Genomic DNA, 27,696 nt, shown 5'->3' with positions numbered 1-27,696 from the left:
AGCTGGTCGACCGCCTTGGCTCACTTTCGCTCGCTGCTTCCGGAGAAACGGCGGTGCGGTACGTATATTATACATGCTATATTTATGGGAGCTGTCATTTCTCATGCAACATCCATAAAACCGTATACGTGATGGGCTCCCCCGCATCGGGTCGCGGGCTTCCTCACAGCGCAGGTCTTGTCGATCGACCCGCTGCATCTCAAACACTTTATGCCGCCTCTTTGCCAGTCCCCCTCCCCTTCTCCCTCCCCTTTCCTCAACATATCCCATTCCCTCTCTCTTCGCATGACCTCGATATCAGAATACTTCTTTGTCATTTATACATCTCGATCGTTTCTGGGTGCCGCGGTGATGTTGATATTATCTTTCTTGGCACCCGGTCCCGCCGGATGCGGGTAGGTCTGAAAGATAAACAGGGCCCACCAAAAAGACGTTATTGGCCGATCCGACGGGCTCAGAACGTCGGCGTACGCAGGAAGGAAAAACAACGCGTTCGCGAATAGGAGATATACTAGCCTGACAGATCAACGGGGGTATTTGCGGCGCCTAATGTATGCCAGCCGAGATGAACGCTGGTGTGGTTGTTGGAGGGCTTCACGAAGAGTGCCAGTATTTTCTTTAATGGCTATAAATAACCCGCCGCGGTGGCTCAGTGGCTAAGGCGTTGCGCTACTGAGCACGAGGTCGCGGGTTCGATTCCCGGCCGCGGCGGCCGCTTTTCTGATGGAGGCGAAAAGCAAAAACGCCCGTGTGTACGAGATTTCGGCGCACGTTAAAGATCCCCAGGTGGTCAAAATTAATCCGGAGCCCTCCACTACGGCGCGCCTCATCGCCTGCGTTGCGTCGGCGCGTTAAAACCCTACAATCAATCAATCAATGCCTATAAATAAATGAAAATGAACCCAGAACACAGGGCGGCATATTACTGAGTTGAACGCATGTTTAAACAATGAAAGGCGATGGTGTTTAGGGAATAAGGGCCACATGCTTAACCGGTTGGAAGTACCTGCTTGACCACTTGAAATTACGAGTGTATGGAGAGAAATAAATGACAGACGTCGGAGTGCTCTGACAGAATGGTTGGCTTGATATAGTGAGGGTTGTTTTGCAGACTATGCGTGTGAATGCATGGACTGCGCAAGCGCACAATCTTACCATGAAATAGCGTACGTGAAGCAGCCAGAGAGACATTTCTGAAGCGCCTTACAAGACCTTTGCTATTGCCCAAAAGAAGAATCGCCCTGGTAGAGCATGTGTATTGTCAACCCAAAGTAGGAAGCGCCACGCGAACCCTGAAATTTACAGAGCCATTCCAATTACCCTGTCCAAAATTGCCACAACCACACTATAGACAGTTTCCAATGCCCAACAATTGCAATTTCGAATGGGAGGAATATGCGGGTACTTTCACAGCGTCCATGCGTAATTACTTCGCAGATAAATCAGACATGTCCACTATGTTCTTTCATATAAACGAGTATGTAAAGGGAAGTATTCCTATCATTCTCCCTATTTAAGGCCGGTAGTTGGAGGCTTCTTTCGCAAATAACAGCGTTCTTATACCACCAAATGAGCGCCGTGTCTGTTTATACGGGATTCTTCTGGTTTCTTCTGGTTCCCGTTGTTTAGCGAGTTAATATCCAGATTTTCTCTACCATTCTACCCAAGAAAATCGCAGAGAGACATGAGGTCTCGTTCGATATTACTAAGGGCATTTATGTGCCCCCGTAGGCAGAGGCAAACGAGCCCTCATCCCGTTGGCCGGATGAAGGCTCGTTTAAGTGGTTTGCACACTTCGAGTATAAAGGAATTGAACTCGGATTTTGAGACACTCATGTGATTTTTTACGCACCCGGACCTATCGTGTGCAGTTGGAGGTTTTTTTATTTTGTATCCCTTGACTACTCAACAATGCTACGTAAATAGTTGCACAACCTTACGAAGACAAAACAGTGGAGATGACTAAGTTTACAAATTGCCTTAAATCCTCACTGGCTCCACTTTTTACCGTTTCTTTTATATTTAACGCAGGCGTGAAACGATGATATACTTTTGTGTTTAACTTTACTTTTTAAACCCTATTATATACAGTTTCCGTACTATTTACATATTCGTGTTTTTTCTTGTATATTGTATTTTCGTAATTTTGTGTTTCGTTTTCATTGTTTTTTGAGGGAAGAGTTGACCTCCTTCAGAAGTTCCGACACCATCTGCCCCCCTTTCTGCTGTTTTGCGTTATGATGTGAAACTGGCAACAAAAACGTATGTCTGCTTTTTAAAAACGTAAAAACATATGTCTTGCCTTTATTGAACACGTCTCGAGCTCGTAAGTCGGCCCGTTTTCGAGAACTTCACCATCGCGCTTCCCAGCCGCCCGCCAAACCAACCGGAGCCAGTACGGTTTCGTTCCTGATCACCCCGAGACTTTTGGAAGAGAACATTTTTCAAACTCTTCCCTTCTCCTCACAGGACGCTACACGATGGAAGTTTAAAAGTTCACCTAAACGCAGAAACGGCAATCGGTAATATTGATCCGCCTCACGTGATGCGATGTGAGCTGCGATATACGGCATAGCAGACATCTATTGAGCGCTGTTTCCACCAGGATATACGTTGGCTTGTTCAAGTGCGCGCGCTTGCCTGCGTGAGTGAGTGAGTGAGTGAGTGAGTGAGTGAGTGAGTGAGTGAGTGAGTGAGTGAGTGAGTGAGTGAGTGAGTGAGTGAGTGAGTGAGTGAGTGAGTGAGTGAGTGAGTGAGTGAGTGAGTGAGTGAGTGAGTGAGTGAGTGAGTGAGTGAGTGAGTGAGTGAGTGAGTGAGTGAGTGAGTGAGTGAGTGAGTGAGTGAGTGAGTGAGTGAGTGAGTGAGTGAGTGAGTGAGTGAGTGAGTGAGTGAGTGAGTGAGTGAGTGAGTGAGTGAGTGAGTGAGTGAGTGAGTGAGTGAGTGAGTGAGTGAGTGAGTGAGTGAGTGAGTGAGTGAGTGAGTGAGTGAGTGAGTGAGTGAGTGAGTGAGTGAGTGAGTGAGTGAGTGAGTGAGTGAGTGAGTGAGTGAGTGAGTGAGTGAGTGAGTGAGTGAGTGAGTGAGTGAGTGAGTGAGTGAGTGAGTGAGTGAGTGACAAGCTTCTAGAATGCGGGGTTAACGTGTATGACAATTTGTTTGCAAGAGCGGACATATCCGAAAATATGCGCAAACACTGGGGTCTTTTTCGAGCCATCAAAAATGAAATAATCATAAAGATTCCAATATCTCACGGATAGGTAGGAATTGATTTAAATGAAAGCAGTAGCTGCTGCCTCGAGAAGTACGAGACGTAACGGAAAACGTTCCACGTCTCAACCCCCCCTAGCGAACACGTGACCGACCCCACCACCAGTTGTTGATTTCTTTAGCTATGAGTGGGAAGACTGACAGGTCAGAAGACACACGCCGTAAACCTTTTTCAAGAAGGCGAGTAACCCCCGAATTGCCGGATTTTGAAGGCCTTCGTTGATGTCTTGAGTGAAAACTAACGATGTCGTGCGGTCGTGGCTGTTGTCATATTTACAAATTGTTTTTATGGCCCATCGACGCCACGCGCCGTTGCCTTGCCTCCTGTCGTCGAGCCAGCATACATTCGCAAGGTGCACGTCCCTTTTTCAGCGAAGTGCAGACGCTCGTGTTATCCAGGACGCTGTTGAGGCTCCAGCTTCCCGCGCAGAGCACACGACACATGCGAAAGCTGTGAAACGCCACCCCGACCGTCGTGACGATGATGACGATGATGATGATTGCTATTGATTTGCCCTCTGTAGAGGGGTGATGACGTCTCATGTTACCAAAAAGGACTACTATACTTATGTTTTATACTCTTAGTTTAATACTAGCGCTGCTTAGGGCAGGCTCAAAAATCTTATTAGGCACAAAATACTTTTTTCTTTTTCCCGTTACAGGTGGTGGCTGTCCTAGGCAATATTCCCCTCTCTGCTTTTCGTCCACCAGCATTCTAATCTTCTCTTCGTCGCCTCCACCGCCTTGTAGTTAACTTCCTCTGTGCTACCCTTAAATCCTAGGGCTTCTGGAAGCCGAATATTTCCCTCATGTAGATTTGGACGGATACCCTCGCTGTCTAACACTATGTGCCGCATAGGTTCCGTTTCGTTTGCGTAGACCCCGCATACCCCATCATTTTGTGAATACTTCCCGACAAAGCTCTTAGTTCGCAAGCAACCTGCTCTATCCTCAAAAAGCAAAGCACTGCCCTGGGAAGCATCGTAGAAATTTTCCTTTCTGATGTTCAATTTCTCAGCCCTGTCGCGAGTCACGAGGGCGAGCGCCAGCTGGTGTTGTAAGAAAGACATCAGCGCACCCGGTTAAACCACAGTAGTACTACGCGCCCAAAAATTCAGGCGTAAACAAAAAAAAATCCAATTAAAACTAATTATTATTCATATTTACACCTGGGGAACCACAGGAAGACCGCTAGCCTTACGACTGCAAGATATTACAGCAGTGAGACTAGAACCAGGCGCGGATAAGTTTCATCTCAAGCTCGTGCTCGCTGGCAAGTGTCACGACGTACCAGACAGTAACGACCCTTCCGGAGCAAGAGTGACCAAGATTTGTAGCACTGCAGTGAATTCCGAATGCGCACGGCCTAAAACCCAAATTTATGCCCACTAGGTTGTGTTCCCGTTGTGGCCATCACGAGCCGCCACCAAGCGGGAGATCATTCCACGGAAAGCCGACCCAGACATCGGGGTGGGTATGGTCGTTTCGTAATCCGCGCTCCAACGAGAGGCAGAAGCTCTCCTCCGCCGCGCCGCGTTCTAGCCACGTACGGGCAATAACTCTTATTAGGGCGGCCAACCGACCGGGCCCGACGCTATACGACGAGCGGCGAACATCCGCGCGTCCGGCCAGTCGTAATAGTCGCCGAGAAGCATCATCTCGCAACGAACGCACAACGATATCGCGCACCACGCACCCGTTGGATCAGCGAAAGCGCCCCTCTGTATTAATAAAGAACCCCGCGGGGGCTCTAAAAACCTGGGCACGTGCTCACGAGCACAGCCTTTCCCTCCCCCCCTACCCCTTACTCGCGCCCCCTTATAAAATATTGCCTACCATGAGAGGGGTTCGGGAAAGCCTCGGTCCTGACTACCACACTGTCAGGCGGGAGGCCCATCCCCTCCCGTTTATTAATACGCCCACTTCGAGGGCGTGATGACCCGCTCCTGACCTTTGTCTGGTGACACCTGAAGAGGTTAGGGCGAGCAGTATATTAGCGATATACCTTGACCGCGATGTAGGCGAGATTTCGCAGCTGACAGAAAAAAGGCGGTTAGTGTACATGTGGTTCTTGATGTTGGGTCAGCACGCAAGATTGTTCACAAGTTGTCCCTTCTGGAACAAGAACCAATAAAACGCAAAGTTCACGCGTCAGTCGTTGAACCTTAGCACTGACGAGTAACGAAAGAAGGTCCAGGGGCATTGTGAAGGGGTGCTTGAATTGAACTCGTGGACGTCGGGGCCAATTTCGCCGAGCCATTTCTCGTGGAATGAGAACCGTGTTTGTATTGCGAAAGTCAACGTCCCCACAGCAAGCATTTTTTTTGTTTTGTTTTGTTTTGTTTTGTGGTGCATATTGCTTTCTCGTCGTTTCTTGACCGCCCAAGACATGTCAGTTGTCCCGAGTGCAGTTAGTGAAGTTATGACCCTACCACTTTTCTCCAGTACATGGGCCGCAAATAACAATGAGAATTCGGGTTCAATGTCCTTTTTCCTCCTTCTTTACTCGTAAAACCATTGAGCCTTGCGAAAAGGGCGTTATCATCGATTGTACTAAACATGAACATTCATTCATTCATTCATTCATTCATTCATTCATTCATTCATTTATTCATTCATTCATTCATTCATTCATTCATTCATTCATTCGTATTCATTCATCCGTTCATCCGTTCATTCGTTCATTCGTTCATTTGTTCATTCATTCATTCATTCCGTAATTCATTCGTTCGTTCGTTCATTCATTCATTCATTCATTCATTCATTCATTCATTCATTCGTTCGTTCGTTCGTTCGTTCGTTCGTTCGTTCGTTCGTTCGTTCATTTAGACCCTTGCATCAAAATACATGCTTGCCGCCAATTTATTTTTGATATTTTTGATCGTCTGGTGTGCTAATGTTTCTAATCCGCAGAACTTCTCGCATTATTTCGAAATTATTTTGGCACAATACGTTCACCATCGCTGTATTGGCGTTGCGTCTTTTATACTTCTGTTCCTTGGCAGATAACTTTTCATGAGGCTTTCGCAGAAACAGAACAAAGGTTCCTTTCATCCTGAGACGTCATCCCACTCTACGCGGGCATCGCCTTTTTGACGAAGTAGCTTTTGGGGAATGGGTGCAACATAGTATCCTCTTCAATTGTCCGGTGTCCCCTGATGATTTACGATGCTCCGTGCCAGCGAAGCCCATTGTGCACTCAGGTTTGGGCGTGTTTTTGTTTAGGAAACAAACTATCTTGGCCGCGCCGTTCTTTTCAATGCAGCGTCATAAAGACAAACGCAAAAACCGCGCTGAAAAAAAGAACAGTCCAGTAGCACAACCAGCGGCGTTAGTTCGTCGGTATCCTTCGCCTGCAATAAAAAAAAAACTGCGGTTGATTTCGCTGTCATAGGAACCGGTACAACACGAAAGTGAAATGTGCAGCGAAATCTGCAGCTGAGCATAATTTGCGGGTCGGCGGCTGTCTTGTGGGTGTGATTTAGCGAGCAACTTCCTGCAGCCGGGCCGCTTCTGCAAAGGTGTAATGGCGTCATTTCCGTGACGGATATGGCGTCAGTGAAATCTTAGTGTATACCGGCATAAAATACTTTCGTGTTAAAATACAAAACCCGAAAACGAACAACCTTAAGTATAAAGTACTCTTTAGTACTAAAGGTTGCTTCCCCGCAAGGAGACCCTTTGTGCAGGGGTGCACCCTTTGCAAGCCGATTGCTGTACTGGCGTCACTTCCGTGACGGATATGACGTCAGCGAAATCTTTGTGTATGCGGGAACAAAACACTTTCCTGTTAAAATAAACGCTGCGGGAGTGGACCCATCCCGAAGGGTCTGCAGAACGCAGGGAGATCTTCCTGGACTTTCTTCTCGCATACGTCTGAGAAGCTGCCATACAGGACCAAATTTAGTCGGGACACTCATCCCCCCCCCCCTGCCTCCTCCAACTCCCTTCCCCCATCTCCCCCTCCGGCGATGACAGAGATCAAGGCACGGAGTGTAATTAAGATTAATAAATACACATCACAACAAGAAAAATACCATAACAGTGAATTAAAATATTCTATTAGAAACGCCATCATATCGGAAGAAGGAGACGGTAGGGAGCATGCGAGGAATTTAAAAGGTGTTGAGCATCTGTGTACATTACTCAATGACCACTTAACTTCTGCATGTGTGTGGGATGACCGACGTCCCAGCTGCCTTTCATGTATGCTTTGCTATCTTTCGTGGACTTTGTCAATTAAAGGTGAGTCAATTGGGGGCCTATTAGAAATTTTAATAAGAGTTATGAATTGGAATTTATAAACATGCCACTACAGCGAACCATCGTGGGACAACGTTTCAGTGGATGGAGGTGTAAGTTTGTCATAAAATCAAAAAAACACATTTTAGCCTCTCGTTTTGTCATCTTCTGTTTCACAAATTGGTATCTCTAAATCCTAGTTGTACCTCCTACTTTCAGGTAAATGTTGAAAGACTCTGTTTCTGTTCCGGTCAAGAAAACTGACATCTCGCAGTAAAATACTGCGCGAACCAGCGGGAAAACACTGGTTAATAGAAAAAAATCGCTACTTGATTGCTGCATCCAGCTACAATTATTGAATTTATTTCATGATCCCCGGTAGGCAGCTCTGCCCCATTTCTTACACCCCATCGTTCTTTCTTTCTAATTAAGGTGCTCCTGCTTGATTTATCGGCCATCCAGTCCGCCGGGAATCCTTCATTTTTAAGATCATCTTTAAACATCTCTTGCTACCGTTCCTTTGGTCGACGCATCTATATGCTTCTAACTTCGGTTTCTTTATAAAAGGTCGGACTCTCTCGTTACGTAAGGGAAAAAAACCCGATGTTTTATCTACAACTTAACTGTAAGTCTCGGAGGCATTCACAGCAGCATTCAGGCAGTTGATTCAGCATTAATCTGATTGCGGGGTTTAACGGGCCGACGCAACGCAGGCGATGAGGCGCGCCGTAGTGGAGGGCTCCGGATTAGTTTCGACCACCTGGGGATCTCTAGCGTGCGCCAAAATCTCGTACAGCTCCAACATCGATTTGTTCTTGTCAATTCCCATGCCTACTTCAGCATGATACTTTTGGTCAATTCCATCTTTTTTTTTTGTTCATTGGTGACGTAACATTTCTTGCTATGTTGTCTACCTAAGGCGCCCTCCGTGCTTCAACCAAACATGCCATAATTTTCGTAATAAGCATAAACATATTAAACATAAATAGCTCCCAACCCCACGTCAGGTGATCACGTTCCACGAATCAAAGTTTAAACGTGTCGGAATGCTCGGCAAGTATTTATGGCATCCTTCAAGGGCTCATGCCACTTCAACTATTTCCAAAGAAAAGTGCACCACATTTTCGATAGTAAAACATTATCACTGTATTAGACATGCCTCGTTTCCCACCACACGTAAGATGTAAACGTTAACTGGAAAAAAGAGAGAACCAAGTTCCCGGTATAACAACGTGTGGGTACGAGCTAGTCGGTATTCCATGATAATACTTTCGAGCGCCAGATATTTATACGAAGGACAAGACATGCGCTCCCGAGGTGTATTTTCCCCGCGTTATTTTGCGAAGAAGCTTATCACCGTATCAGGTCGGCTGATGTATTATGCCAGATCGGTGCGCACACAAAGTAACGTCCACAGCATACGCCCTTTAAAGCTTCCCGTTGTTTCTTTCAGAGCGGCGCGTTAATCACCTTGTCAAGTCGGTGAGGCGTTGTGACGGAACGGCAAAGTTTAAAACAACCGGGTTCGTGTCAGCCGTGAAGGTATCAAGCATGTACAAACATTTACACCATGGTCCGCAGGAGCTTGAAAAAGGGCGGCGCTGAATACGAGGAGGATAACAGCGCGCTGCGTATACGCCACGACGACGCGAATGCGATCCATCATGCCGGGGCTACAAAGTCACGCGTTCGGGCTTCAGAAAGAAGACACGCCTTCCGACAGCCGCGCCATTCTTTCACACATCAACTCTACGTTTTCTCAGTTTGTTTTCTTTGACATGTGCGTGCGTGCGCCTTCACGCCAGCGGAAAAAAACGATATACCCAAGCAACGAAAACTTCGCCCAACTGAATCAGCATGTCTCTGCGAAGCAGCGTACAGGCCGGGGCGCTGCATCTCACGTGCGATCGCGATCCTTCATTCTCAGACGCGTCACGCGAGGTAAGTCGGACAATTTTGGAGAAGGAATCTACGGGAGAATAAAACAGGGTGCACAACGGCATTGAGGGACGATATTCAGGTATCGGAGGAATGTTGGGGGCCATTTATAAGCATTTGCGACACGTCGCACTGCGAGGATGAACGTGAGGGAAAAGCGGAGCGCAGTAACATGTAGCTCACTCGCAGAGTTAGGCGGTTTCTGTATTTGCTACTGTTTGTTTCTGTAGCTGTTATTTTCGCAGATCTGCCTTAATTTCAATGTCTTTTAAAGCGGAACTCCTCTAGCTGGCCGTAATGTGAAAAGCGTAGGGAGTTAAAAATACCAAGGAAATGCCTAGCGCTCGTGAGCGCGTGCCTCGCGGCGACTGCCGAGCGTCGCCGGCACATGCAGTGGCTTTAGCGAAAAAACAAAAAAAAAAACTGGCGGAAACCCCAAGAAGTGCCTCGCGTTGCCTAGCAACCAACAACGCCACAGCTGCTCCACGGAACCTCGGCGCGACTCCAGGAACGCCGCGCACGCGTCGTGCACGTACGCGCCGCCGCTGCGCCCCAGCTGTCCCCAAGCGCACTACCGCGCGTGTAATGCGTGGCATGAGGAACACGACAATGCATATGACGATCACTACTACCAGCACAGGGCAAAGCAATGACAGACCATGAATATAAACATTTTGAATCTTCTACAAATGCGTGGTGATGAGTCCTTCAGTGCTCACGTTGAAATAAATAAATCCTTCAGCTTCGCTATGATTCAAGCCTTGCGAGACTTAGTGCGAGCTTCGCCAGGTTCTTTGTGTGCGTGTGTGTCTATTGCCCAGACGATGTACACTTCTGAACCCTCCAGTAGGACTGCTTCATTACGGTAAACCAATCATTAAGTGAAAGGTAAACAGTAAGCCAGTGAGAAGGTCCAGCATATTTATTTAAGACTGCATATACGACCAACCCGGTGACGTCAGTTACCTTTTGCGTAGTGTAATATTACAGCGTAGATAAAATTTTTGTCCTTCAAACTGCACGTCCTGCATTGTTATTCGTCAACACGAAAAGACATGGCGCTCTGTGGCCCTAATGACAAATTTGTGGATGCCTATGCTTCAGAAAGGTTGTTGGACCTCTTGCTCTCTAATTTCTTTGTCTCTGCGTTGAACGCTCCACTCACACTTCGGCATCTTCCCATCACCGTAACGAGCTCCAGGAGACTTCACGAACCAGGCCCCCGCCGAATCAAGAAACCAAAAGCCGTTTAGTATGCCTTCGGGATGCAAGAACGACATCACAAGATTGTTCAAGCCAATCAAAAAAAAAAAAAAAAAAAACAGGAGACATTCTTTCAATGTGACAATTCCCCTGTATTGTGCCGGCCTTTGGAAAGAAGGAATTAGATGGTGGTGTCTCCTGACAGGAATATTTCTTTTACGCCATATTTTCCGAAGTGAACCTGGCGGTACTAGCATTACAAAAATCTGATGTCCTGCACGACTGGCTTCCGCCGACGATTAGAAACCCAGGATAACATTTTATTTCCCATCAGCCATGTCGAACACAACTATGGTCGTGGAGTGTAAGCGACGTTGCGGACGTTGGTAAGTTTGGTGATTTCGTGCTGCGGAGGCCGATAGTGGAAAATCTACAGTGAACGGGAGAGTCAGAGACTGTACCACGCCTCGTGTAAGGCTTTCATTCCCGGACCGGTACATAGAACTACGGCTGGTGGGTGCACTGAGTAAACAAAGGAGCGTCTCAGAAGGTGCGCCTTAAGGCCCTGATTACAAGAAAGCAGCTAGAACAGCGTAGACAAGCTAACTTACGGCGTTGGTATGAATATGTGTTGAAGTAAAAGCTCGTTAATTCGAACTCGAAGGGGACCATCAAATTGTTCGAATTAAGCGGAGTTTGAATTAGCGGGCGGCCCTCTAGAATGAATGGAAATCAGGGCCACACTGCGTGGGCAGAGCACAAAGAAGTCACGTCTGGACTTGTTACCGCTGGAAATCAGGGCCACACTGCGTGGGCAGAGCACAGAGAAGTCACGTCTGGACTTGTTATCGCGAATTAAACGCTACTATACTTTTGTGGCAGGTGATTTCGTAGATGATGTTTCTTAAGTAATAACGGCATGCGCCGCAGCACTGGCGCCCGTGGCGCGGCGCCCTTTGTTGAAGCGAAATAAGCTGTTGTAGGAACGTAGCGCGCGAGCCGCGCTGTTGTTTTTCTGATTCGTTGTTTTGCATCTATAGTAAATTTGGTTTTGTTTGGATTTGCAACACATCGTAATCACGCTAAGCTGACTTATTCTGCGAGGAGCGATGGGAACGAGGGGATCATAGTTCGAATTAACCGTTCTGGATACGAACGAGTTCGAATTATCGGGAGGTTTCCCCCATTGAAATATACAGGGCTGTGCCGGGACAAGGGCATGAGTTCGGATTAACCGGGAGTTCGAATTAAACGAGTCAGAATTGAACGTGGTCGCCTGGAGTAGTCAGTGGACTCAATGAAACACTGTTGGTAGATCAAGTTCTGTGTTCTGTGTATTTATTCCTCTTAATCCTGGTGATGTAGTAAGCGCTTACAGCGATCATTTTCGAATTACGGCCGCGTTCAGCGGAAAACGAATAGCGTTAGTTTTCTTGGTACCAAAAGGCAATTACCCACTGCTAACTTATCCCAGAAATCACGGGTTACTCCGCCGCCTCATTCGTCGATCTATATGTCCTTCATACCTTACAGCAGCGAATAGTTGATCAACCACGAGGGCACAAAGACAGCGACACAGCACGACACTCGGCGTGTCTAGATGACTACGTTCGCTCTCCTCCTCTTCGCGAACCGAGCAGCACTGCTTTCTATCGCGTGTGGGTGGAACCGTAACGCGCAGTGCGCGAGGTTAGAGGGTGAGGAGGCCAGCGCAGATCACAGCGGCGTGTCGGGTTGCTCCTTCGGGCTTCCCATGGAACACGGCAGCGTTCTGCGGGCAGCGGAATCCCTGGGCGCCGTGAATGCGCCTCATTCGGGTAATGTGCCGGAAATGAAGCTCGCGATTACTGGCGCAATTCCCTCGCTCTGGCGCCGCAGGGTTCAGGCCACGCGTGCCGGCTTCGTCAATCACTTCGATGGCCGCGCGCACACCACGGGGAATGGCGATCACTGCTCGCCGCGACTCATTTGGGCTAGTGTGCAGAGCGAGATACTCGCGACCAGGGATGGGAGGAAGCGGGGATATGGCGCATGTTGCGGCCACCTCCGTTCCAACATGTCCGCTGATTCGAGGCCTTGATTATTGGTGAAACCGGCTACATCGAGCGTTGCTGCAAACTGTTGGTTCCAGGAGACGTTTAAGGATTGCGTGAAGGTTCTTGTGAGTTACGGGACTCAAGACACGACACACAGGAACGAGGCACGCGAATTGTGGTTTCGAGATAGCCAGCGGTACTAGCCCTGCTGACCCGTTGCCGATCCCGTTTGAGGAATAGGCAGGCAATTTTGAGCTCTAAGTTAGTTTTGGCATTTCGCCTGCACTGCGAAGATTTTAAAAAATGAGTTTCAAGGCGGACGCAAGACGCGCACCGTGATTCAGATGTAACCCTCATTTCGCTTGTCCGCGCACTCAATCCTCCACTCTGAATTCCACAGGGAACACCAGCACGACACCCATACTTTGGTGAGCTTCTCCATACAATGGTGCTACCGGAAGGACTTTTATAATCTACCGCCATGTCGTAGCAATCATTTAAGATGCTCCTTTTAGGAGTTATTCAAACACAAAGGAAGCCCCGTGGTTGCGTAGAGTACAGCTACGCTTGCCCCAACGCAGGTTTACAGTTCTTGCATGCTAGAGGTAACACGTATGTGCACAGAAGCGCGAACAGTAAACGTTGGTATACACCAATAAGCATGGTTCCAGATATCACTCCGCCTCTTCAAGAGCTCTCTAAGCTGGCACTATTAAGCTCACAGTGCGTCTTATTCCTCTTTGTTCGCTAGGCGTCACAATATCTGGCCATCTTTCACAACAAATTCGCCCCACCCCCATCCACTATCCATGTCACCAGTTTGTATCCACCTGCAATCTGGGTACTAGAACAACAAAGTCAGATATATCACTTTTTGACACTGGTTATAAACCCAAGATAGGCATTGAAGAAACAAAGCATTTAGCAGACTATCCTCGTGATGCGTTGGTGAAGCTGCAACGCAGTTATTGGGAACGTGCGCATTTACTGTGGCCGTTTCTTGTGATTGGTCTCCCCACCACCACAGTTCCCAATTTTAAGTGGGAACTCGGTGCAGTTAACGAAAGAAATTTGTTCTGCGTGCACCACTTGACGCCTCCTTTCCGGTCATTCCAGACTGCTGCGAAAATTGCGAACCCTGCTTCTCGAGTGGTTGGGGACACGCGTAAAGTGTCGCGCCAAGATTCAGTAAACGCTGCTTACGAGACACAGAAAACAGAAATTGCGCCATCGGAAGTCGGAGAAAAGCTCGCTAAAGAAACTCCGCTCGCAGAGAGCGGCAAAAAAAAAAAAAAAACGTCCCGGACCATTTCCACTAACGTGAAACCCGGGGAGGGGCGAAGCATGCAGTGTATTAGTGCACTCTTGGCGCCTTGGCGTTTTTTTTTTTTTCCCAGGGAAATAAAACTGTTCGGGGGCAGAGGTATGCAGCTTTGCCGTAAAAGTCTCGCGTCTTTGAAGCACGAAGGGTTCTAGCGCGAGGCGTGAACTAGTGTCGCGGTGTTTTAGTACCGTGACTACATAAGACGACGGTTACGACGACGACAATAGACGCTGACAGCCCGAGCCCCTAAGGGGATTCGCCGATAAAAAAAAAATTTACCACCCCTTCCCAAAGAAAGTTCGGAGAAACGCGAAAGCTAGAAGTGCGTCCAGTCGATCGTCAAACTTTCGAAGCCCCAATTCGCAAAAGAGGAACAAACCGATGCGAAGCCTTCTCGCGCTTTGTGTAAACTCATCTACAAACGACCTAAATATATACCGACGCGTCGTTTATGATTTAAAGGTATACCATTGTACTCCTTCGTGGTGATGTGTGTATTGCCTTATCTATAACCATTTTTTTCTGATTTTTAGGTGATTGTTTTTCCACACTGTAAGCCTGGCTTCACGCCCGCGCCATGCGTCAAGATATTTAATCAGAGATTTTCGGTTGACCAACCGGTGTATGGAGAAATACCTTAGTTTTTTTTTTTTTTTTTGTCAGAAGGACATCGTTCCCACTATGAAAGCTTTCACGTTAAAACACATTGGTGGGCAGTGACCGGTTCAAGTGCGACCTGAGCCATTACGATAGTAATTATAAAAACGTCGAGAAAAAAGAAATCTGAGAACACCTAAGTACTTTGTACGGGTTGTGCGGGTGAAAACGCCAATGTCTAGTCGAACGCCTGAGATGCGTGGCCTTCCACCTCGCGTTGTCGATGAGCTTTGTAGTCTTGCCGTTTGAGACTATTTGCTTCTAGGCTGGCCTGAACTCTTTCGAATGGCTTCTATGTATATCGGAGAAATAAAACAATGGAAGCATCTTTGTATTGTTCGTTCTTGCTTTTTGTAGTTTGTCGTCCCTCTCGGTTATCAACCTTTCATTATCGTTTTTGCTAGTGTTTATTATAAAAAAGTTAGTCCCAGCCGCAAGTGCTAGTAAGCTGCTTAATTGTCCGTTTCATAGTCGTAATTGCTACCTCGTGGCTTAAGTTCATTTTCTCGTGAACTCCGCAATGAACAACGTCAAATGTACCACTTCAGAAAGAAGGGGAAAAAACACGCCGTCATCAAATCTAGCCAAGCTCAGCACAACGCAGAACAAGCTGAGGCCAGCGCACCTTGTTTCTTTCGTTAAAACGCGGCGCTTCCAGCAATCTCACCGCGTTTCGCCGGACGAGCTGAGCCCACAATTCCTCCACAAAGACAGGCATCGCTCCCGCGCCTCCCTGCCTCTTCCCTCCCAACATCACCACTGAACGTCCATAGGAGCAGCGGGAGGAGTGTGGCGGGGGGCATAAACGCACTCATAGAAAGGAACGCTCGCGGGGCACGGCATAATCGCTTCCAGCCAGGCGGCCGCGGTCCAGTCAGAGGGCTTCCTAATGCATTGAAGTTAGTTACATCGCGCTTTGGGACTGGGTTCTGTCGTGGTCGTCGTGGCGGTGGGGGGACTAACGACGCGCCGATTCCGCTGCCCGTGAAACAATCTGCGCGTCAGAGCGAAATGCCGCCCCGGTGCGACGACTTAGAAAGGGAAAGGAGCGGGGGAAAGGGTTTGTGAATACCACTGCCAGAGGAAGATGAGCCAGCTCTACAAATCGTCGCCTGGTGCGGCGTTCAAAGCGCGTTAGATCCCTTTGGAAGAGTCAGAAAAAAAAAAGCCAACATTGCGCTTAGCCGCTTCAAACAATTGTCTGGAAGCGGGCTATGTTTTCTTTCCCTTTATTTTTCTAGTCTTGCAGACCCAGAAGTGAAGCCGTATAGTTCGAGGTAGCAGCAGACGAGGGGGGGGGGGGGGGGGGTTTAGAAACGCGAGTTGAGCTAACGATCGTCACAGAATTATTCGCCTGGAAAGGTCTTTCAGGGGTTCGTAAAAGCAGAGGAAAGAGTGGCTGGGAAACTTATTGGACTAGGTGTAACCTCTCGGTAGAGACTAGTTAAGTTTTGTTTTTCTTCGTCTAGCGTTGGTAACATTTCGCAGGAACATAATCTGCGAAGGAAGAAAGAGAACGGAGGTTCTGTATTAGAGGGTGGGAGTGGGGTGATATTTAATGATCGTGGCGATGTCAGCCGAGCTGAGACTCATACCTTGCTGCGCCAAATAAATGTGGCGGTGATTATAATGAAAAGGGTGATGATGTGAACGATGTTGATGTGCATAGATGCGCTCAGTTATTTTCATCTTGTCAAGATATCTGCCTGTTAAGTACGCCATCTGAGCTTTTGTCTCGCATAAGGCGCGTTCGGGATATGACCACTTACCAAACGCGTCGCTCAGCTGAATACCTGAATCGCGCGCATTTGAAGATCAGATTCGGCGCGTTTTTTTTTCGCACGTCACAGTGTGGCCATGGCGGCGAAGTCTCTGTAGTCTTCTTTACGCCGTTCATGTATTAAGCGTCACATCCCGTTGACCTAACAAGTTTATTTTCCGGCGGAAGCGAGCGCAGTGCGTGGTCTTCAAGCCGCTGTGTCGTCGGGTTGGCCGGCTTGCTTCGTTGATCGTCCGGCCCGGTAGCATCATGAAGACATCATCTATATTGGCCATCGCAAAATATTGATGATATCCTTATGATGAACCCAGGCGGACAGCGTGGGCGACGTGAGCTTCTTGGCATCCGTGACTTGAAGCTTCCGCGGACGGTAAGTACAACGTGGTGTCTTCTATTTTATTAAAGCGAAGCTTTCTAAGCCTTACTGATGGCGACCGCCCCGGCATAAAAACCCACTGCAGAAAAGCCAACCTTACACAATAGGTTTAACAAAACTATGATGATGATAAGCGTAGGCACATGAAGCACCGGAAGAAAAAAAATTCCCCGCATTTCCCCGAGGGGAAGAATGTGAAAGTGCGAATGCACGAGTTGAATTTGCGCGGTTCGGTAATGTTCGCGAAAGAGAGATCACACACACACACACACAACTACAAAGAAAGAAAGATGCATTTATTCACAGACACCTATTGTGTTGTCGTTGTACTTGATTGCTAGAGCGGATCTCAGCTTTGAAATTTCGTGTCAGTACTCCTTTAAGCGGGTGCATTAGCCCTTCTCACGCCCGATTCCTGGCCAATCCCCCACGTGGGTATGTGCCATGTCAGCAGGAACAACAACAAGAATGAGCCATGGGGACGCGGCCAGGCAGCGCGCGCCCATCTCCCCCCGTTGCTGAGGGAAGACGAGGAGCGCGCGCACCCGCAGCTGTTGCTATGCGGACTACGGCGGCGGACGATTCAGGCTCGCTTAAGAAGTGCATTCGCACTTAAAACTGTTATCGCGGTCGGAATGGAATTTGGCGCCCTGGCGTTATGAATTCGGCGTATATCCGACTGCGTGATTCGGACATGTCCAAAGCTGTTTGGATTTCGGACTTCGACTCTGGTTGCAGGAGAGAAAGCTTTGCCGCTTTGATTCTTCGCGCCCAGAAATGACAACATTGCCGAGACGCCATGCATTCATGACCGAACAACATGGGTAAAAGTCCACAGCGTTGCAGTCGGCGGCGTCCCAAGTTTATTTACAAGCATATACAAGAGTTATGAACAGCCCTTGCAAACAGAAATACAGAAGATAAACATTTCCACGCTACAAGTGCTTTCAGGAAGCTCTCACTAGATTGGTTATCGATTCATTTTGTTGTTCTTTTGTCAATTTTGTTCCCGGAATATTGCGTACCTTTAAAGAACGGGGTGTCTCGCGTGGTTGATACGTTTCCCGACGCGTTATGCACGTCTGCATGCATTATAGACAAAACTGATAAAAACTCAGACAAAACTGATATTGCCGCTGAGCGACAGGATAGAAGTTAGTATTTTTCTGGGTACTAGGGGAGCGAAACAGAGAAAAAGAAACCAAAACGCCGAAGAGTCTTCAGGAAAGGGCGGATTTTCAGAAGCGCAACTACAGTCTGTGTTCAGAAAAAAGAAACGGCAATAAATATTCATCCAAAAAAGAGATGTTGGTTTTTTTCCAGCGCGAAAAACACTAGCAAAAAAAATGCCCTTGTTATAGACATGGACACAGATATAGGAGAAAGAAATAGAGTCTTGGTTCTCCTCCGGAAAAAAAGTCCCAAAACGAAATTTTATGCGCCAGTCATCCGTGGCAGCCTGCTTTGCCATTGCGCGTACACACAGAAGAAGTAGAAGGAAACTCCCGCCACGAAGTGACTCTAGCTTCGCTTTTTTTTTCGAGGCACGGAGGGAGGTGACGAAACGCCTGCATGAAATTCCGCCCCAAGGCTCACCAACACGGGATTTCAGGCCAGCCACAACGCAGGAAACGCAGCAGTAACAGCACCCGTGTCCCCAGGAGAAGCCTACGTTTTGCACTTTGCACCAAACATAAAAAAAAATTTATACTTCGCGCCTTTTTCTCTGTGCTGTGAAATCCCACAGTAGAAAAGAAAGAAAAACGTGCTACGAGTTTAGACGGTGTCGCGTGCCCTTGCTTCCCTGCCCCCCTCCGCCACGTCTCGAGAGGAAGTAAGAAAGCTTGCGAGCAGCACTGTCACTCAAAGCTTGCGAGCTAGCACTGTCACTGGATGACGTCATCACGATTCCCGTTTACCTATCCATTCTTGGCGTTGGCATTGTCTGCTCAATTCTGAAAATTCTGAACGCACTCGCGCTCTCGAGGTTGTACTTAGCGCTTTTTGGGGTGGGCTGTTTCACCATATGTATATATGTATATATATATATATATATATATATATATATATATATATATATATATATATATATATATATATATATATATATATATATGTGTGTGTGTGTGTGTGTTAGAGATATAGCGAGAGATATGTATATACAGAGAAAAACGGGAACGTAAGATAACTGACAGCATTTGGCTTGTGCACGTAGAGGGCAAAATAAACGGATAGGCTAAAAGCCGAAGTGTGCGTTTAAGAAAAAGAAGACAAAACAAAAACAAAACGACAGATGGGCGAAATGGCACATCTCCTAGACGCCAGAAGAGCAAGCGAAACCCGGCCTGCGTACACGATGTTCAGCGATCGCTGGAAATGTACGGGTTGAAAACCGCGCGCAACCCAAGAAGCGTCGTTGCGTCAACTGCGTAAACCGGGAGACGAACTCGCCGCCGTCAGCGTCAACCCTTGATGCGAGGCGGTGTCTCTCGAGCACCCCTCGATGGGGGTTTTAGGTTCACTCTGCGAAAAGGGCAAGAGAGAGATATAGCGAGAAAGGGGGTTGGGTTGGGGGTCAGGAGAGCGTTCGCTGGGGTCTCGGAGAGCCCATTTGTGTTCGTGTCGTCGACGTCTCCCGCGTGTGGGCAGAAGCGTGCACGTCGTTCGCTGGCATCATTCCACAGCGTTGCGCCCGCATTCTTCGAAATTTAAACGACATAAACTAGGTTTTTCTGCACAACGCGCTGATGTCGACTGATTTTTCCCAGCGTTGCCAGAAATGCTTGTTTTTATGTTTTAAGCAGGGAAGAACTACTTTACCGTGCCTTCCTAAAGAAAGTTTGGGAAGTGCGAAACCTTTCTCACGTCAAAACATCGTCAAAAGTGTTTCTAAGCCGTCGCTAAAATGCGTCCATCCTTGGCTGAAAATGCGTCCAATAGATCTTTCAAACCTTCAAAGACCCAAATCGCAAACGGAGAACGAGCCCATGCGACGATTTTTTGCGCACTAAGTAAATGCATCTACGAACGATCTAAATGTATTTCGATACGTGGTTTATGAGACAAAGGTATACCATAGTACTCCTTCTTCACGGTCGATGCGTGTATTATCGTTTCTAAAACCGTTCCTTTTTCACGATTTTTAAGTAACCGTTTGGATGCAAAAGGAACACTGCAAATATCACTTACGTATATTTCCTGCCTCAAATTTACGTAATGCCTTGTTCTTGTTCAACAATGTTGACATCTATGAACATTGGCCCCGCACTTGAACGTTTAGATTTGGCGGTGGGTTTATAAACCTATTGTGCAGCTTCTGTTTCACTTTGGCCGAGAGGCTAAATCGAGTTACAGACAGACATGCAGACGGACCACAATTTTCGCGTTTAAGTAGCCCAAAAAAAGACTATCGTCTTTAAAAACGAGAACCTGCGCAGAATATCAAAACGGCAAGCTAAACTTTATCGCCTTCTGCCCGGTGTGGAGTTGCCAAAGAGACGCCCAGGTCGAGCAAGATGTCAGTGCGGAACGCACCCCAAACTTACTTCAAGCCTGCCTATATAAGCCGCCAAGCTGTTTTCGGCGTCGCTTGACTCGCCTTACGTTGGAGGCCAGCAAAAAAGCAAAAATGCGGGATCGATATCGCCCACTTTGCTGCAGGCTATATTTCCCTCTCTCACAAGCCGTCTCATCTTCCTTCCTGTTTTCTTTTCTCTTTCTCTCTCCCTCCCTTCTCCCTGCCCGTATCTTTTTCGGCCGTCGAAAATACCCGCGGATACCCGAGCCGCTTTCGGTATCGAAGGCTTGGCTTCTGATCCGAATTTCAAATCGAACTGCTTGTCTTATTTGCGACTCCTTCGCGTTATTTTACTTTCCTCCTAATCTCTTTGCTTTTCTCGTCTCCTCCGTACGGGTTTCTTGGAGAGTCGCGCGGCGGAAACAAAGCACCGGAAGTAGCCGCAACGCAACGAAACACGAACGCCGCTACAAAAAAAAAAGAAAACGCTTCGGCCCAACCTCAAGAAAAACGACCGACAGCGGCTTATGCGGCTCCACGACCTAGAGGGCTGTATAGGGGCAACTAAGCAGCTGGATACAACGCCGTATAGGCCGGCCCCATCCTGTCTTTCTTACCTTTTTTTTTTTTCGTTGGTGTGGCCGATATAGGTATAAATCAGCCGTGAAATTCTTGGCATCAAAGAATCGGATTATGCTGCGTACGCTCCTCATTTTCTGCTCCCTTCCCCATCTCTCCATACTCCGTGGCACGAAACAATAGCGCACGGTGGCCTGTGTATCGTTTACGAGGTCTGGGGTGGTATCCATAAGCGGCTTCGAGCGGGCCGCACGATTCGTGGGCCTGCTTATGACGGCGAATAAGGCATAACGTTTTTCCCCCGCTTCATAAAATACCGAAGCCTCCTGAACTCTATGATTTTTGTTGCGCACTTGAAAGCACTTGGAAAAGCAGTCGTGGAAAAAAGGGTCGACTTACTTTAGCCCTGTAGGCTTCACGACCGCTTGGCAAACAGTTGGAAACACGCGGGAGAATACTGGTTATGCGATCTTCCGTGTTTTCTAGTCGTTCCGTTAAGCACTTCAGCGTGGCGCCCAGTCTAAAACCATCCGTTGCCAATAGCAGAATGCAAACATGGTATGGTTGGTACGTTATGACAATGAGAACTCTCCTGCTGTTGTTTCCACCTTTCGCGTTGTTTCATATTGGTGCCGCCTTTGTTTTTCCGCAATCCCTAGTGCTGTCTGACGGCAGTTCAAACTTAGCGCTGCAGGCATTCGAATTTACAAGACAGGGTCTTAGCTCCCTGCTACTGAGGGCGGTGGTTTGAGTCCGGCTCCTGATTTTTCTTTTTTTTTATTTAAAACCTTAGATTTTAATTGTAATTTTTGTGGCCTACGTTAGTTTTCGGTGTTTAACTGATTTCTTTCTGTTAGTTACGTTATGTTAGGTTATTCTACTTTACGTTACGTTACGTTAATAGAGGGTGAATTAGTGCTTACGAGGTGTGTTTTTCATCAAAAGGCGGACGTCGCTTTAGTAGAGTGCCTATGGTACCGTCGTACGTCACTCTAAACACAGCGTTATTTTTATTTTAGTTGCCTCGGCGCTTTTTGCACTTCAAAAAAAAAAAAAAAAAAACAGTAGCCCGGCATCTGCACGTGCAGCCTCTTTTTGTAGCCTGTATTCTCCGATCAGTATGCACGATAGAATACAGAGCAATCGTAATGTCTAGACTGAACTTCTGTTCGAAAACTGGTGCCGTGGGTACGAAGGACCTATTCTGTGCTAAAATAATGCATAACATCACCGCCATACTTAGATGTGATGAAGCGTTATCGGCAGTCCATATAAAAAGCCTCATTTCCCAGATGAGAGGTAAAACAGCGGTGTACTTTTGTCGTCGTTCTCCAAGTACATTTCACTAAAAACTCTTTTACTTTTTTACTTTTTTAGGTAAATGGAGTAGAGGTTGGACACTGCCCTCCCTTTTCTTACGTCAGCCGTCAGGAATTCCCGTGAATACAGTAAGGCGTGTCTTGCAAATAACAATGCGAAATAAGACGAGAGGCGGAAAGTAAGTGATATTCTCAAGGAGGGGGTGTTTTCCGGGGGATGGTTGCGGGGGGGGGTGTCTCTCTGGCGTCTTTATATCTGACATTTCAAAAGTCGCGAAGCAAGGAGCCATGAACGCAGCAGAAATTTACTCCACGTATATATATATTTTTTAATGACACAACGACCAAATCATTTCCTCTCTCTCCGTCTAAGCGGGTCACTGAGCTGGGCTTAAAATTACAATCTTCGAAGCCTGAAAGGCGACAAACCAAAGAAACAAAAGAGAAACTGTATATTTTTCACGAGGAAAAAAACACATAACACTGAAGGCATGGGAGGTTGCCCTTCTACAGTCCCGCTTCCAGTATAACCGACTTAATCAACACCGAGAAACAGAAACCCCCCAAAAGCAGAGTCCGGCCATGAACCATCCGACAACTGCGAAGCTGCTCAAAAGAACGGCGTCCCATAAACACACATGCGGGTGCGAAGCCACCTTCCAGTCACTCACATTTCCTCTTCCCGGCCATCTACCAAAGATCCCGCACCTCCAAAATCCTTCGACCCACTAGTGCGACAGACACAGAGGAAGACGGCCGTCCATAAGCCGAGCAGCAAAGTCTGTCGCCATGCGTCAGCCCCATTATTTCGGCGCGTAAACCCAATCCTTTCTTCAGTTTCACCCCTCGACGAGAGCGCCCGGCGCGGCTCTGATCCAGATAAAGCTCCGAGCCGCCAGGGCCGCCGGCGAAACGGTGTCTAAATCGTCCGCAAGGGCTTACGCTTTATCTCGTCAGCGGAGGAAACGGGCCGTGCAAGATGGCGTCGTCCGGCCCGCATTTCTATACGCGATGTGTGAACGCCCGCTTTTGCAGGGAGTCTGAGTTGTGGCCCCCGGCACTCTTTACACTCTGTGCATTTTTGTCTGCTCTTTTTCTTTCCCTCTCTCCCTCAACCCCTCTCTCGCCCTCAACCGCTCTCTCGCTCCCTCAACACCTCTCTCTCTCTCTCCCTCCTCTCACTCCTTTTCTAGAACTTTGTTCCTCCTTTGTATTTCCACTGACTCAGTGGTGCGCTACATAACAGATCCGGTGTTAGTGCTCAAAATTCAGTACCTCGTCTACCTTCTCATCGAGAAATCATTTTTCTATGCTTTAATTTCGCTCTGTATTATGTTCCTAGAACTGCGAAATCGAGGAACCATGATGAGTGCTGGAATGTTGCGTCAAATTCCAGTTCAATTGAAAAGCCGTTAACAAAGTTGCTACACACAAGAATCCGTTATATCGAGCACACAGTATACTATGCGCGGCTTTTTTTTTTTTGCCAGGCAAGTACGCAGTCAAAGGGAGGAGCGACTGTACCATCGCCGAGTCAAGGAACTTCGTAGTTGGCGATTTTTCTCATTTAGATCTAATTACGTTGTATGGAATCTGCTGAAGAAACGAAAGCGCAAAAGACGGGACGAAGGGACACAGTACAACAGACGGGCGCTTTCGTTTTTTCTTCAGTATGTTCCAAAAGCGGTATACATCAAACTTCTTTGGAATGTCTTTTTAAAGTGCTCTGTTTTATATGGGGCCACTGAAAACTTTACTCTTTCCTGACTTTCGTATCAAACTTCGCATTACTGCGGGGGTGAAGGAAATGCCCAATAACAAAACGAACGAGTGGGATTGGTGTCTTGCTCATCTTCCTCGACAATACATTTCTTGAGTTCCCAGCAATGTGATGTAGATGTCCTAACGAGCCTTTTTATTAATTATCAATTCTGCACATTCCCTGAAGGAACCTTGTGTGGCTGCAAGCCACAAACGAACGAAGGAACGAAGGAACGAACGAATGAATGAACGAACGAATATATGAATGAATGAATGAATGAATGAATGAATGAATGAATGAATGAATGAATGAATGAATGAATGAATGAATGAATGAATGAATGACAAACTGGTTTTTATAAGGCAATCACGGTACATGATCCTCTTCACTGTCGTTTATTCCTTATTCACTCGGTTACTTCAAAGCCAAGAAGGAGAAAACGCCCGTCAACCAAATGAATTTTCAGCAAGCCGGCTGTCTTATCAGTATCACTAACATTCTCTTTTTTCCCTCCTAATGATCGGGTTCGGGATGCAAGAGATAATAAGCGCCAACCCGCAATCGAAGAGGGGTAATTAGAAGGATGTAATTCTAGATTGGCTGCGGTGTTTGCGTTTAGGACGCGCCAGATAATTCGGCTAATTACCCAAAGTATAGAGTTTAAACAACTTTAAGCGCAGAAACACTCAACGAAGCCGACAAAAACGGCAACTAAGAAGTCGCTCGATATGCCCTACATTTTTCAGGGGAATAACTACGCAAAGCACGAGAAGAAGCCAAGATTAGAAGAGATGGGGGAGGATTCGTCGAACCAACTCCTCTTCCTGTCAAAGAAAGAAAATATTTTTTTTACCACATTCATTACTGTTTTTTAGATATATCACTGCCCTTGCATTTTCGCCATTACTTCTTATTCTTCGCCCTACGCTTTAGAACCGCCAAACAGTTCACAACGCAGCCCATCTTCTTTGCCTCCTAATGAGCGCCGCCGCCGCCTTTCCCCCGAAAACTCGCAAACAGAAGAAACAGAGAGCTTTGTCCTCAGAAAAGCTTCTTGCGCGATTAAGTATAATTATAAATCAATTAGTGGCCAATCTTGGTCCGTGTCCTGCCAGGCACAGCGCTTCAGAAACGCGAAGTAGAGCAAGCGACTGGAGGGAGAGAGCGAAAATAAGGGGGGAGGAAGTTTGGAAGACGCTCGGACGATCTTACGCAGATTTTATAGCCCAAGGCCCCCCATTCCCTTTTCCCTCCCTTTTTTTCTGAGATTTCTTAACGCACTCACTTTCTTGGTAACCGTACGCCGAGACATGTCCTGCAAGCCAGCCGCCCTCCCGACAAGACGCAGTTAGCTGTAGTTGAGTCGGCGCTTCTTATCCCGATTACTCACCCGGGGTGTTCTGCGAAAGATTCGGTTCGCAGTGGACGTTTCCTCCGCGTAGCGCCGCCATAAATCACCGCAAGATGGCATTGGGAGGAAATGAAAGTTCGCTCGCCATTCTCACGCCAAGTGGGTGGATGGCGTTGGAGCAACCTCTTGCGATCGCTTGCCCACTTTTACCGGCTTTTCGCAGAAGGTAAGACGAGGGAAAGAAGGAAAGAGCGTCGTGCTTACTCAGTTGCCTGCGGGGTTGAGTTGACATTGCGACGGCTTTTATCTTGCCAGGTTGCATAAGGCAGCGCCTTCGCATTGTCCTTGCAATCCAAAGCTTCTGGAGCGAATGCAAAGTAAGTTTAGATACGGCAACGTTCGCACATATTTGGAAGCGCCGGAAGGCTGTTCAGTTAATGGAGGTCGTTGGGAGGTTATGTCAGTGAGTGAACCCGCTTATAGCATTGCGGAACCGGTTAAACATTCACCGTCTTAAAACTAAAGCTACAATTTTCTGCGCAAAGAATAAAAAAGTTAATTCGGCGCATCAAACGAAATACATTGACGAACAACCTGTAGAAATTGCTAAGCGCGCAAAGTTCTTGGCGTCTATTTCACTTGCCTTCTAAGCGGGGAGAACAGACTATCTCTGTGAAAAACTTTCGGCTGTTTAGGGTGCACTGTCCAGATAACGTTTCTTACTTCCGGTAAAGGTTAAGCTTCAGAGTTATTACGCATTATTTTACTCACAGCTAATTTACGGTTGCTTAGTGTACAGAAATAAAACTAAGTCTAAGATAACAAAAAATTTCCCCGCATTTCCCCGAGGGGAAGAATGTGAAAGTGCGAATGCAGGAGTTGAATTTGCGCGGTTCGGTAATGTTCGCGAAAGAGATCACACACACACACACAACTACAAAGAAAGAAAGATGCATTTATTCACAGACACCTATTTGTGTTGTCGTTGTACTTGATTGCTAGAGCGGATCTCAGCTTTGAAATTTCGTGTCAGTACTCCTTTAAGCGGGTGCATTAGCCCTTCTCACGCCCGATTCCTGGCCAATCCCCCACGTGGGTATGTGCCATGCACAGACACCTATTTGTGTTGTCGTTGTACTTGATTGCTAGAGCGGATCTCAGCTTTGAAATTTCGTGTCAGTACTCCTTTAAGCGGGTGCATTAGCCCTTCTCACGCCCGATTCTTGGCCAATCGCCCTAAGTGGGTATGTGGTGCGGACGGACGGACGGCGGTGGACGCGTGATTCAGATTACTTGGCCAATCGCGCTAAGTGGGTATGTGTTAAAGAAATTAGGAACTCTTCTTGGCCAATCGCCCTAAGTGGGTATGTGGTGCGGACGGACGGACGGCGGTGGACGCGTGATTCAGATTACTTGGCCAATCGCCTTAAGTGGGTATGTGCTAAAGAAATTAGGAACTCTTCTTGGCCAATCGCCCTAAGTGGGTATGTGGTGCGGACGGACGGACGGTGGTGGACGCGTGATTCAGGGTCGCTTAAGAAGTGCATTCGCACTTAAAATTTTCCGCCTCCTGAAAAAAATAGTTCGTCAGATAGCAAATATTGAACGACTCCACACAACATAGGGAGCACTTAAAAAAACATCATGTAATAAAGTTGAATACATTTATAAATTTTGCCTCATACAGACTTCCTATTTTTCTTCACCCTGGGTCAGAAATACCCTAACATCATTGGCTGGCATGCAATACCAAAGTTCAAATATAAAAACACCACGTCATGACGTCTGGAACACACCTTATTTCCCTGACAATTACAAACTAGAAATGTTGGCCCATAACCTTCCATCGGTTTTCAACCAATATCAAAACGTAGCCACGTCCTCACGCAAACACGTTCTGATTTTTCTGATTTGGAGTACGATTACTTTTCATTACTTGTGTTTCCTTAATTTGAGATTTGTCGTATACATGTTTTGGAAATTATGTTTTGAAAAACCTCAACGAAATGGTTTTCCCATCTTCTTGTCGGTTTTCTGTGTGCTTTTGTGAAGTATTGGGAAATTTTAAAGTGTGTAAACCTTTTCTTTGTTTTATTGTTGCAATGCTATTTTGCTATGTTCCAGTGTAAACTTGTATTTTTTGGGTAATGCTCGACGCTGAGCCTTGTAGTGGTTTTGTGGGTTCCGTCAAGCTTCTTATGCAGCTTTTACCCAGGACAACACCCAGTTTCATCTGGAAATAAAAAAAATGATTTTATTTGTTTGATTTGATTGTGTTTTAATAGTGTGCCATAAGCGGTCCACGAACTGCTCTAGCAGCACGATGAACTGCCGAGAGATAGACATAC

General features: G+C 47.2%; 1 protein-coding gene across 2 annotated transcripts in view; it reads right to left on the bottom strand.

The window, feature by feature from the left end:
* The window catches only part of LOC144153912 (glutamate receptor ionotropic, kainate 2), a 511,191-nt gene that overhangs the window by 347,233 nt on the left and 136,262 nt on the right, over positions 1-27,696 (bottom strand). The window lies entirely within an intron of this gene.

The sequence above is a fragment of the Haemaphysalis longicornis genome, unplaced genomic scaffold, assembly GCF_048455015.1.
Source record: "Haemaphysalis longicornis isolate Haplotype H1 unplaced genomic scaffold, Haemaphysalis longicornis Haplotype H1 scaffold_9, whole genome shotgun sequence".
NCBI lineage: Eukaryota > Metazoa > Arthropoda > Arachnida > Ixodida > Ixodidae > Haemaphysalis > Haemaphysalis longicornis.
This window is presented reverse-complemented; position numbering and strand designations above follow the sequence as displayed.